Source organism: Mustelus asterias, chromosome 7 (genome assembly GCF_964213995.1).
Source record: "Mustelus asterias chromosome 7, sMusAst1.hap1.1, whole genome shotgun sequence".
NCBI lineage: Eukaryota > Metazoa > Chordata > Chondrichthyes > Carcharhiniformes > Triakidae > Mustelus > Mustelus asterias.
The window spans coordinates 4,471,809-4,481,808 of record NC_135807.1 but is presented as its reverse complement, the minus strand read 5'-3'; the positions used below and the strand labels follow the sequence as shown (position 1 = coordinate 4,481,808).

Genomic DNA, 10,000 nt, shown 5'->3' with positions numbered 1-10,000 from the left:
GTCTGGACGAGAAGACACAAATTAAAAATTAGAGGCGGGTGTCTTGGGTGTGAAATCAGGAAAGCCCTCGATATGATGGAGGTTTGGAACTCGCTTCAATCAATTATTAATTTAAAACTGAAATCGATGGATTTTTGTTAACCAAAGGGATTATGGGACAAAGGCAGGTCTGTGGAGTTAAGCTCGAGGGGCTGAATGACCTCCTCCTGTTCCTATTTTGCGATGGCTATGTTTTAAGCGTGCTTTGAGATTCCGGATCCTTGCTTCCACTGGTCGGGGAATCTAAAATATAGGGGGGGGGGGCAGTCTCAGGATGAGGAACCAGACTGGGACGAGGGGGGAAATTTCCTCACTCAATGGGTTGTGAATCTTTGGAATTCTCTACCCCAGAGGATTGTGGATGCTCCATCGTTGAATATATTCCAGGCCTGGATTCGCAAATGTTTGGTCTCTTGGGGAGTTGGTGGGAAAATGGAGTTACACACACACATAGGAGATAGGAGCAAGAATAAGGCCACTCAGCCCCTCGAGCCTGTTCCGTTATTCAATAGCATCATGACAGCTCTGATTGGAACCTCAACCCCACATTTCCGCCGACCCTCCGATAACCTTTCACCTCCTTGTTAATCAAGGACCTATCTAGCTCAGTCTTAAACATATTCAAAGACTCTGCTTCCACTGCCTCTTGAGGAAGAGAGATCCAGAGACTCACCACCCTCGGAGAGATAAAATTCTCCTCATCTCCGTCTTAAATGGGCGACCCCTTATTTTTAAACAGTGACCCCTAGTTCTAAATTCTCCCACAAGAGGAAACATCCTCTCCACATCCACCCGTACATGGTTTTCAAACCATATAAATCCCTCCGGTGCTGGAGGAGGCCATTCGGTCCGTTGAATCTACACTGACTCTTCAAAAGAGCATCTTTTTGATTTGATTTGATTTATTATTGTCACATGTATTAACATACAGTGAAAAGTATTGTTTCTTGCGCACTCTACTGACAAAGCATACTGTTCATAGAGAAGGAAATGAGAGAGTGTAGAATGTAGTGTTACAGTCATAGCTCGGGTGTAGAGAAAGATCAACTTAATGCGAGGTCGGTCCATTCAAAAGTCTGACAGCAGCAGGAAAGAAGCTGTTCTTGAGTCGGTTGGTACGTGACCTCCGACTTTTGTATCTTTTTCCCGAAGGAAGAAGGTGGAGGAGAGAATGTCCTGGATGCGCATGGGCCAAGTGCTGGCAAGTGAGATTAGGTTGGCAGGTCAGGTCATGCGTTGGTGCAGATTTGATGGGCCAAAGGGCCTCTTCAGCGCTGCAGTAATCTGCATGAGGTGCTTAATTATGCTGGCTGCTGTAAGTATGGGTGGAATGATGATCACTCTCTACTGGACTAGATTTTGGTGATTTGCTGTGGTAAACCCTCGATAAAAACACTCATTAAAAAAAACTCCCTCGCTAAACCTCTCCGCTGACATGACGACCCACGGCAGAATCGCGCAGGCCTGCTCCGCGAACCGAGGGACAGCTGACAATAATGACTGCGGTTTTCATCTCCCTCTGAGCGATTGTTAGAATTGACCTCGTTGACCCGGTTCCTCTTTGCATATCCTAATAGCTCCTAACGTGGCTTGGTGTGGTATTTAATCATGGCTGCGGTGATGCACCTTGGGACATTCTTACAGTGTTACCCGCACTATGTGAGGGCAAGGTGTTGTTGTAAATTTAAGAAGTGTTTTTCTAACCGGGGTGAGGGCAGGTCGAATGACGTCTCAGTCAGCGATGCGTAACCCCCTGAACTTTCGCTGAAACGACGGTGGCTCCTTCAGGATTTCAGTCGATCCAACTTGGGAGATAATCAGTAACTCCCGACATCCCCACACCTGAACATTTCCCGACTCGAGTCTGTCGCAAGGACCTGGAGGCAAAAACTCCACCACTTCTGCTAAAGCTCATTAAACCCTTCAACAAAAACGCCTATTAAAATCTCACCACATAATTAGACCCGGACAAAAGGAGTATGTGACTGTTTTTGATAAGTGCGGACCTACAGATCAAATTCAGCAACAGGGATATCGCTCTGATGTGCCTGAGATGGGAGCCCAGAGCATCAAAGAGTGTGGATGCAATGGTACACAATAGCTGGGATCTGGGGAGGTATCCAGTGGGGCATTGTGCAGTCTTTCTAACTAATGCATCAGATGGACCAGGTTTAATTAGGCAGAATTAGAATTCCAAAATGATATTTGCAATATCCGATACAGATGCATTCAGGGACACGGAGATACCCCTGCGTAATCGCTCTGTACAACTCTGCTTCTGACAACTGTACAGAGAGGGTGAAATGTATCCTGGAATGAAGAGTTTTTATATGATTTCTGTATTATTGAAAAGTGTATAAAAAATGTATGCCGTGTGAGAGGTCAGATAGCTGAGGCAGCAAGTTCTTGGCCGTACAATAGCGAAGCGAAAAAAAACTGAGGGCCTCTGGACTTCTCTGCACTAGTTAGACGGATTAAGATTTGGAAGCCGCGATGGTTATTAGATATTTTTTTTGAGGGGCTGTGTACTGTTTGCGATTGTTTCTGTGGAATTGAAATGGTGAAATAATTCTGAAGAGACCTCAGCAGTTGCAACATAATCAGAGAAAACTCAGACTTCAAACCAGTTTAACGCCCCGAGCAATAGGAGTCCGACAGAACCAGGTACACTTACGCCATCCCACCCCCCACTGTCAAGTTCAGTGCAACTTTAAAGCACGCCTTTTTCTCTCCTGGCAAGGTGAATCCAGTTTTATACATGTTTTTCTTTTTAAAAAAGGAAGGAAACGCTCTTTTATTCCCAGCCTAACAACTTTGTTTAAATAAACTGCTGCAAAAGGCAATCCGGAGAACATCGTGCCGAGTAGGTTAATGCTCTGCTAGAATCCCACAATGTGGAGACGCCGGCGTTGGACTGGGGTGAACACAGTAAGAAGTCTAACAACACCAGGTTAAAGTCCAACAGGTTTATTTGGTAGCAAAAGCCACTAGCTTTCGGAACAGGCTGTTCCTTCGTCAGGTGGGTGGGAGAGAGGGGGGGAGGAGGAGGAGAACTCCCACCCACCTGATGAAAGGACAGCCTGTTCCGAAAGCTAGTGGCTTTTGCTACCAAATAAACCTGTTGGACTTTAACCTGGTGTTGTTAGAATCCCACAATAACAGCGAACTCATAAGAACATAAGAACATAAGAAATAGGAGCAGGAGTAGGCCATCTAGCCCCTCGAGCCTGCCCCGCCATTCAATAAGATCATGGCTGATCTGACGTGGATCAGTACCACTTACCCGCCTGATCCCCATAACCCTTAATTCCCTTACCGCTCAGGAATCCATCCATCCGCGCTTTAAACATATTCAGCGAGGTAGCCTCCACCACCTCAGTGGGCAGAGAATTCCAGAGATTCACCACCCTCTGGGAGAAGAAGTTCCTCCTCAACTCTGTCTTAAACCGACCCCCCTTTATTTTGAGGCTGTGTCCTCTAGTTTTAACTTCCTTACTAAGTGGAAAGAATCTCTCCGCCTCCACCCTATCCAGCCCCCGCATTATCTTATAAGTCTCCATAAGATCCCCCCTCATCCTTCTAAACTCCAACGAGTACAAACCCAATCTCCTCAGCCTCTCCTCATAATCCAAACCCCTCATCTCCGGTATCAACCTGGTGAACCTTCTCTGCACTCCCTCCAATGCCAATATATCCTTCCTCATAGAAGGGGACCAATACTGCACACAGTATTCCAGCTGCGGCCTCACCAATGCCCTGTACAGGTGCATCAACAGTAAGAAGTTTAACAACACCAGGTTAAAGTCCAACAGGTTTATTTGGTAGCAAAAGCCACACAAGCTTTCGAGGCTCTGAGCCCCTTCTTCAGGTGAGTGGGAATTCTGTTCACAAACAGAACTTATAAGACACAGACTCAATTTACATGAATAATGGTTGGAATGCGAATACTTACAACTAATCCAGTCTTTAAGAAACAAAACAATGGGAGTGGAGAGAGCATCAAGACAGGCTAAAAAGATGTGTATTGTCTCCAGACAAGACAGCCAGTGAAACTCTGCAGGTCCACGCAACTGTGGGAGTTACAAATAGTGTGACATAAATTCTGATTCTAGGATCGCATGATAAAGACTCAGGAGGAAAAAAGCAGAAATATTTATGTGAAATAGTGTGACATAAACCCAATATCCCGGTTGAGGCCGTCCTTGTGTGTGCGGAACCTGGCTATCAGTTTCTGCTCCGCGACTCTGCGCTGTCGTGTGTCGCGAAGGCCGCCTTGGAGAACGCTTACCCGAATATCAGAGGCCGAATGCCCGTGACCGCTGAAGTGCTCCCCAACAGGAAGAGAACAGTCTTGCCTGGTGATTGTCGAGCGGTGTTCATTCATCCGTTGTCGCAGCGTCTGCATAGTTTCCCCAATGTACCATGCCTCGGGACATCCTTTCTTGCAGCGTATCAGGTAGACAACGTTGGCCGAGTTGCAAGAGTATGTACCGTGTACCTGGTGGATGGTGTTCTCACGTGAGATGATGGCATCTGTGTCGATGATCCGGCACGGTACATACTCTTGCAACTCGGCCAACGTTGTCTACCTGATACGCTGCAAGAAAGGATGTCCCGAGGCATGGTACATTGGGGAAACTATGCAGACGCTGCGACAACGGATGAATGAACACCGCTCGACAATCACCAGGCAAGACTGTTCTCTTCCTGTTGGGGAGCACTTCAGCGGTCACGGGCATTCGGCCTCTGATATTCGGGTAAGCGTTCTCCAAGGCGGCCTTCGCGACACACGACAGCGCAGAGTCGCGGAGCAGAAACTGATAGCCAGGTTCCGCACACACAAGGACGGCCTCAACCGGGATATTGGGTTTATGTCACACTATTTCACATAAATATTTCTGCTTTTTTCCTCCTGAGTCTTTATCATGCGATCCTAGAATCAGAATTTATGTCACACTATTTGTAACTCCCACAGTTGCGTGGACCTGCAGAGTTTCACTGGCTGTCTTGTCTGGAGACAATACACATCTTTTTAGCCTGTCTTGATGCTCTCTCCACTCCCATTGTTTTGTTTCTTAAAGACTGGATTAGTTGTAAGTATTCGCATTCCAACCATTATTCATGTAAATTGAGTCTGTGTCTTATAAGTTCTGTTTGTGAACAGAATTCCCACTCACCTGAAGAAGGGGCTCAGAGCCTCGAAAGCTTGTGTGGCTTTTGCTACCAAATAAACCTGTTGGACTTTAACCTGGTGTTGTTAAACTTCTTACTGTGTTTACCCCAGTCCAACGCCGGCATCTCCACATCAGGTGCATCAAGACATCCCTGCTTTTATATTCTATCCCCCTCGCAATATAGGCCAACATCCCATTTGCCTTCTTGATCACCTGTTGTACCTGCAGACTGGGCTTTTGCGTCTCATGCACAAGGACCCCCAGGTCCCTTTGCACGGTAGCATGTTTTAATTTGTTTCCATTGAGATAGTAATCCCATTTGTTATTATTTCCTCCAAAGTGTATAACCTCGCATTTCTCAACGTTATACTCCATTTGCCATATCCTCGCCCACTCACTCAGCCTGTCCAAATCTCTCTGCAGATCTTCTCCGTCCTCCACACGATTCACTTTTCCACTTATCTTTGTGTCGTCTGCAAACTTCGTTACCCTACACTCCGTCCCCTCCTCCAGATCATCTATATAAATGGTAAACAGTTGCGGCCCGAGTACCGATCCCTGCGGCACGCCACTAGTTACCTTCCTCCAACCGGAAAAACACCCATTTATTCCGACTCTTTGCTTCCTGTCGGATAGCCAGTCCCCAATCCACTTTAACACACTACCCCCAACTCCGTGTGCCCTAATCTTCTTCAGCAGCCTTTTATGGGGCACCTTATCAAACGCCTTTTGGAAATCCAAAAACACCGCATCCACCGGTTCTCCTCCATCAACCGCCCTAGTCACATCTTCATAAAAATCCAACATGTTCGTCAAGCACGACTTTCCCCTCATGAATCCATGCTGCGTCTGATTGATCGAACCATTTCTATCCAGATGCCCTGCTATCTCCTCTTTAATAATGGATTCCAGCATTTTCCCTACTACAGACGTTAAGCTGACCGGCCTATAGTTACCCGCCTTTTGTCTCCTTCCTTTTTTAAACAGCGGCGTAACATTAGCCGTTTTCCAATCAACCGGCACTACCCCAGAATGCAACGAGTTTTGATAAATAATCACTAACGCATCCACTATTACCTCTGACATTTCTTTCAATACCCTGGGATGCATTCCATCCGGACCCGGGGACTTGTCCACCTTCAGTCCCATTAGTCTACCCAGCACTGCCTCTCTGGTAACATTAATCGTATTAAGTATTTCTCCTGCTGCCAACCCTCTATCATTAATATTTGGCAAACTATTTGTGTCCTCCACCGTGAAGACCGACACAAAAAACGTATTTAAAGACTCAGCCATATCCTCATTTCCCACTATTAACTCCCCCCTCTCGTCCTCCAAGGGTCCAACATTCACTCTAGCCACTCTATTCCTTTTTATATATTTATAAAAACTTTTACTATCATTTTTTATATTAATTGCTAGCCTAGCTTCATAGTCTATCCTTCCTTTCTTTATCGCTTTCTTAGTCTCTCTTTGTTGTTTCTTAAATTTTTCCCAATCACTTGTTTCTCCACTATTTTTGGCCACTCTGTACGCAGCTGTTTTTATTTTAATACTCTCCTTTATTTCCTTCGTTATCCACGGCTGGTTCTCCCTTTTCTTACAATCCTTGTTTTTTTTCACTCTTCAGGAATAGGAGTGGCACAGTGGTTAGCGCCACTGTCTCTCAGTGCCAGGGACGCAGGTTTCAATTCCCCGCTTGGGTCACTGCCTGTGTGGAGTCTGCACGTTCTCCCCGTGTCTGCGTGGGTTTCCTCCGGGTGCTCCGGTTTCCTCCCACAGTCCAAAGATGTGCGGGTTAGGTGGATTGGCTGTGCTAAATTGCCCCTCAGTGTCTCAAGACATGTAGGTTTGATGGATTGACCATGGTGAATGTGTATTGTTACAGGGATAGGGTCTGGGTAAGATGCTTTGTCAGAGAGTCGGTGCCGGCTCAATGGGTCGATGTTTTTGAAGGATCAATGACTTGCAAACTGAGAGGACTGCCTCCTCGTCTTTGAATACAACTGCAGAACAACACGGGAACGGGAGGAGGCCATTCAGCCCCCCCACCTTCTCCCCGTACATCATTTCTTGGCTGTGAAAATATCAAACAAAACTCACCTCCCCTCTCCCTTCCTCTGCTCTATTCCATCCTCACCTCCCCTCAACTCATTTTTCTCCAACTCTGTCCTCATTTCTCCCTCTTCTCCCATCCTTTCCCCTTCTCTCCCATCCTCCTCCTCCCCCGCTCTCTCCCCCCTTCTCCCCTTCCCTCTCCCCCTTCCCCTCCCTCTCCCACTTTCGCTCCCTCTCCCCTTCCCTCCACACCCCCTCTCCCTCCCTCCCTCTCCTCCTTCTCCTCTCCCCCTCTCCCTCTCCTCCTCCCTCCCGCCTCCTTCCCCCCTCCCTCTCCCCCTCCTCCCTCCCTCCCCCCCCCTTTCCCCTCCCCTTCCCTCTCCCCCTCCCTCCCCCCCCCCCGTCCCTCTCCCCTCCCCCTCCCGCTTCCCCCCTCCTCTCCTCCCCCTCCCCCTCTCCCCCTCCCTCCCCCCTCCCTCTCCCCTCCCCCTCCCCCTCCCTCCCCCTGCCCCTCTCCCCTCTCCCCCTCCCTCTTCCCCCTCCTTCTCTCCTCCCCCTCCCCCACTCCCCCTCTCCCTCTCCCCCTCCCCCTCCCCCTCCCCTCTCCCCCTCCCTCTCCCCCTCTCCCTCTCCCTCTCCCCCTCCCTCTCCCTCTCCCCCTCCCCCTCCCCTTCCCCCCTCTCCCCCTCCCCCCTCTCCCTCTCCCCCTCACCCCCTCCCCCTCTCCCCCTCCCCCTCCCCCTCCCCCCTCTCCCTCTCCCCCTCACCCCCTCCTCCTCTCCCCCTCCCTCTCCCCCTCCCCCTCCCCCCTCTCCCTCACCCCCTCTCCCCCTCCTCCTCCCCCCTCCCCCTCCCCCTCCCCCTCCCTGTGAGGCGTGTGGGTTTTGAGCTGACGCTGCTTTCTCCGGTCTCCTAATTGTAAACATCTCGGGGCTGGTTTCCAGTCGAGGAATTTGTTTAAGATGCACAGAGACTCCCAGAGGAAAAATGACCTGAATCCTAAACAGTGAAAAAGCAGCGAATGGTTCCCTTATTAAATCCTCTGGTTCCACACATTGAAACAGGTTCTGCTTCTAATCACCATTACTAATTGAATCGGATAATTTAACTCAAAGCCGGCATTCCTTTTTATCAAAATGTTGCTGTTAACTAGATTTCACCCAGGCAAAATCAGGACAGGCGCCTCAAATAACGATTGCGAGCAGCCGATAAAACATGTACACTCCTGTTGAAGCCATTGAAAGGGTGCAGAGGAGATTTACAAGGATGTTGCCTGGATTGGGGGGCATGCCTTATGAGGATAGGTTGAGGGAGCTCGGTCTCTTCTCCCTGGAGAGACGAAGGATGAGAGGTGACCTGATAGAGGTTTACAAGATGTTGAGAGGTCTGGATAGGGTAGACTCTCAGAGGCTATTTCCAAGGGCTGAAATGGTTGCTACGAGAGGACACAGGTTTAAGGTGCTGGGGGGTAGGTACAGAGGTGATGTCAGGGGTAAGTTTTTCACTCAGAGGGTGGTGGGTGAGTGGAATCGGCTGACGTCGGTGGTGGTGGAGGCAAACTCGTTGGGGTCTTTTAAGAGACTTCTGGATGAGTACATGGGATTTAATGGGATTGAGGGCTATAGATAGGCCTAGAGGTGGGGATGTGATCGGCGCAACTTGTGGGCCGAAGGGCCTGTTTGTGCTGTGGCTTTCTATGTTCTATGTTCTATGTTCTATGTTCTATGTTCTATGTACTCCTCATTTCAACTCTGACCGAATGATAGAATGGTTAAAGGACGCCATTTGGCCAGTCGTGTCTGTGCTGGCCCTCTGAAGGAGCACTTCACCCAGTGCCATCCCCGCCTTCTCCCCATGACTCTGCGCACTCTTCCTTTTCCTATAATAATCCAATTCCCTTGATTGAACCTGCCTTCCCCACACTCTCGGGCAGCGTGCTCCAGATCCTAACTGCTCGCTGCGTTAAAAGGTTTCTCCTCATGTCTCCATTGCTTCTTTAGCCAATCACCTTAACTCTGTGCCCTCTGGTTCTCCATTCCTTCACTAATGGGAATAGTTTCTCCCCCTCTACTCTGTCCGGACCCCTTGTGATTTTGAACATCTCTATCAAATTTCCTCTTCATCTTCTTCTCTCCCAGGACAACAATCCCAACCACTCTAATCTGTTGTCTGTCACGCCAAAACATGAGGAATCCACCATTTAGTACAAAGATGTGCGGGTTAGGTTAATTGGCCATGCTAAATTGCCCCTTAGTGTCCTGGGATGTGTAGGTTAGAGGGATTAGCGGGTAAATCTGTGGGGTTGTGGGGAGAGGGCCTGGGTGGGATTGTGGTCGGTGCAGACTCGATGGGCCGAATGGCCTCTTTCTGCACTGTAGGGTTTCTATGATTCTATGATTTAGGACTGAGATGAGAAGAAATTTCTTCTCTCAGCGAGTGGTGAATCTTTGGAATCCTCTACCTCACTGAATAGATTCACAACAGTAGGTCTTTGGACACTAATGGAATCGAGGAATATGGAAACAGGGCAGGAAGATCAAATTTTGATTTGATTTATTACTGTCACATGTATTAACATACAGTGAAAAGTATTGTTTCTTGTGCACTATACAGACAAAGCATACCATTCATAGAGAAGGAAACAAGAGAGTGCAGAATGTAGTCTTACAGTCATAGCCAGGATGTAGAGAAAGATCAACTGAGTGTGAGGTAGGTCCATTCAAAAGTCT

The 10,000-nt window shown here is 48.4% G+C and overlaps 1 protein-coding gene across 4 annotated transcripts in view; it reads left to right on the top strand.

The window, feature by feature from the left end:
- The window catches only part of znf521 (zinc finger protein 521), a 474,497-nt gene that overhangs the window by 337,268 nt on the left and 127,229 nt on the right, over positions 1–10,000 (top strand). The gene's annotated exons all lie outside the window — the stretch shown is intronic.